Source organism: Oryx dammah, unplaced genomic scaffold (assembly GCF_014754425.2).
Source record: "Oryx dammah isolate SB20612 unplaced genomic scaffold, SCBI_Odam_1.1 HiC_scaffold_15, whole genome shotgun sequence".
Taxonomy (NCBI): Eukaryota; Metazoa; Chordata; class Mammalia; order Artiodactyla; family Bovidae; genus Oryx; species Oryx dammah.
In genome coordinates, this window is record NW_024070199.1 from 439,758 (window position 1) to 443,375 (window position 3,618).

A 3,618-nucleotide genomic window follows, 5' to 3' on the forward strand; every position below is an offset into this window, starting at 1 on the left:
TATCATTCATTAAAATAGATTATTAACTTGAAATAATTTTATTCAACTCAGTACTTCCTGGTAAGATAGTATCTTGGAGCCAATGACAAGAAGACCTCCTCTTCAATATCTGGGCCATAAGAAGGAAGAAGGCAATGAGAGCTAAGCCTCTGGATTCCAAGATATCAAGCTGGTGGAGGGGCAAGTGCGGAGAACTTGTTCTGCTTTAAAGTACAGAAACTGGGGAGAAACACTGTCAAAAGAGTTAACTCCTTGTGATGTTGTTAGTAAGCATCACGCCATCCTGTTGGCATGACATCTTAAATCCCAATAGTACTTCTCCAGCTTTCCTGGGAGATAAAATATGGTAACTCATCCAACCAAAACACTGTCCAGAAGAAGCTGTTACCACCATAAAACAAATCCAGCCCAAAGAGAAGCATGCTAAAACCCATCAGGGCCTTCCCTCTAAGGACTAGTTTGGGCCAACAGAAGCTGGTCTATTGGTGACATTTATATAAATTCCCCTTTGCCCTTTCCCCTTTGAAACAGACTGGGTAAGCATTCCTAGAGCTAGTCAGGGTCTATGCTAAGCCCTGGGCTGCATTATGAACTAGCCTTGCCATCGTGTTGTTTACAGTCCACTGATACTCAAAAGCTCTAATACTCAGAGTCTCTGGCCTCAGAGCTCTTGTTCTCAGATGGATCCTCAGGACCTGTAAAGGCATTTGGGTTTGGTGGTGTAGGCTGAGACTTAGAGCAAATGAGACCTGAGTTCAAACTCCATCACTTCCCAACTAAGCTACCTTGAACAAATGTCTTAACCTCCCTGAGTCCTTCTCATCTGCAAGGTGTCGATGGCAATCTCATTAGCTACATGTGGTTGCTGGGAGAACTGAATGAGGTCATGTATACAGAGGATTTTATATGCCATTTTCTACTGACTGGAGTAGGAAATGGCAACCCACTCCAGTATTCTTGCCTGAAAAATTCCATGGACAGAAGAGCCGGCGGGGGTGGGGGTGGGGGTTGGAAGTCTATGGGGTTGCAAGGAGTCGGACATAACTGAGAAACTGAGCAGGCACACCACGTGCCTGCTGTCAATAAATGGTAACTGTTATTGCTAACAAGAATAATTTTGATCCCTTAACTGTGAATCTCTTTGGAAAGAAGTAAGGCCCAGTAGAAGACACAGACCTAGGTGTCAGGGAGTCCCAAGTATAGTCTCCAGCTGCACCTTCAGATGTGTGTCAATCTTACGACCTCAGTCTCACCAGATACAGAATAGGAACAACACTTGCTGCCTCCTAGAGCTCTTGTTGGGATATATTAATTACTTTTTGCAAGACCTCTTGAAGCTGAAAATGCTGACTAAATATTCCAAGATAGAAAATTGAAAAGTATAACATTTGTAATGAATAAAGAAGATGTGGTACATATATACAATGGAATTTTACTCAGACATTAAAAAGAATAAAACAACGCCATTGCAGCAACATGGACAGACCTAGAGATTGTCATACTAGTGAAATAAGTCAGACAGAGAAGCAGAAACATCACTTGACATCCCTTATAGGAAGAATCTAAAAAGACATGATACAAGTGAACTTGTTTACAAAACAGAAACAGATTCACAGATTTAGAGAATGAACTTATAGCTGCCAGGGGAAGAATGAGGGGAGAGATAGGGAGTTTGGGATGGACATGTACACACTGCTATATTTAAAATGGGTAACCAACAAAGACCTACTTAGCACCCAAAGTTATGTGGCAGCCTGGATGGGAGGGGTGTTTAGGGGAAAATGGATACATATATATGTGTGGCTGAGTCCCTTTGCTGTCCACCTAAAATTATCACAACATTGTTAATCAGCTATCCTCCAATACAAAATGCTGTGCTCAATAGCTTCAGTCACGTCCAACTCTTTGTGGACATGGACTGTAGCCCACCAGGCTCCTCTGTCCATGGGATTCTCCAGGCAAGAACACTGGAGAGGGTTGCTATGCCCTCCTCCAGGGGGTTCTTCCAACCTAGAGACTGAACCTGCATCTCTTATGTCACCTGGCAGGCAGATTCTTTACCACTAGTGCCACCTGGGAAGACCCCGATACAAAATAAAAGTTTAATAATAAAAAGGAATCTTTCTGGAATGAGCAGTGCTTTTAAAAAAAAAAAAAAGTATGTCATTTCTACCAAAACATTTCTAGGCAAACAGCTCTAGGCAAAACATCAAACTGGTACCTGAACCTTGTCAGAGATATAGCCCCTGCAGCAACATCCCTCTTTGACTAATGCTAAGTGAGATCAATTCAAATAACACCACAATCTTCCCTGGTGGCTCAGACTGTAAAGAATCTGCCGCAGTGCAGGAGATGCAGGTTTGATCCTTGGCTCTGGAAGAACCCCTGAAGAAGGGAATGGCAACCCACTTCAGAATTCTTACCTGGAGAATCCTATGGACTGAGGAGCCTGGCGGGTTAGAGTTCATGGGTTTGCAAAGAGTCAGATACGACTGAGCAACTAACAACATATGACACACTGCCATCCATCACTCACTTCCAGCTCAGGTGGGCAATGAGTGTTTCAAACAAAATTTTTTTCAATGTGCTTTCAATTTTTTGGCAAAAATAGAGTACACATGCATCCTAATACTCCCATGGCCATATTACAGTAAGTGTTCTATTAGGTCAAGTTTCTCCAGAGAAACAAGACAAACAGGGATGCCTAAAAAGAGAGAATTTGCTCACATGATTATGGAGGCTTCAGTTTAGTTCAGTTCAGTAGCTCAGTTGTGTCCGACTCTTTGTGACTCCATGAATCATAGCACGCCAGGCCTCCCTGTCCATCACCATCTCCCGGAGTTCACTCAGACTCATGTCCATCGAGTCAGTGATGCCATCCAGCCATCTCATCCTCTGTCGTCCCCTCCTCCTCCTGCCCCCAATTCCTCCCTGCATCAGAGTCTTTTCCAATGAGTCAACTCTTTGCATGAGGTGGCCAAAGTACTGGAGTTTCAGCTTTAGCATCATTCCTTCCAAAGAAATCCCAGGGCTAATCTCCTTCAGAATGGACTGGTTGGATCTCCTTGCTGTCCAAGGGACTTTTAAGGAGTAAGGAGGAGTAAGCATTAATTTAAGCCCCAAATCTAAAGGGTGGCCTGGCAGGCTGGAGATCCAAAGAGTTACAGTTCAAGCCTGGAGGCCATCTGCTAACAGAATTCCCCCTTCTCTCAGAAAGACTTTCAACTAATTGGAAAAAGGTAAAGAACACACCTGCCAATGCAGGGGACTTAACAGACATGGGTTCAGTGATGGGGCAAATCCTCTGGAGGAGGGCACAGCAACCCACTCCAGTATTCTTGCCTGGAGAATCCCATGGACAGAGGAACTGGTGGGCTACAGTCCATGGGGTAGCAGAGTCAGACATCACTGAGCGACTTAGCATGCATGCACCCACATTATGGAGGGTACCCTGCTTTACTCGGAGTGTACTGATTTAAATGTTGTTATCACCTGAAAAATCTCTTCAGATTTTCCAGCGTGGGGCCCAGCAATCTGCTTTTGAAAAACCTTTCAGGGGATTCTGACACACGCTCAAGACCACTGGCTTAAGAGCAGAAACAAGTCCAAAAGATACCA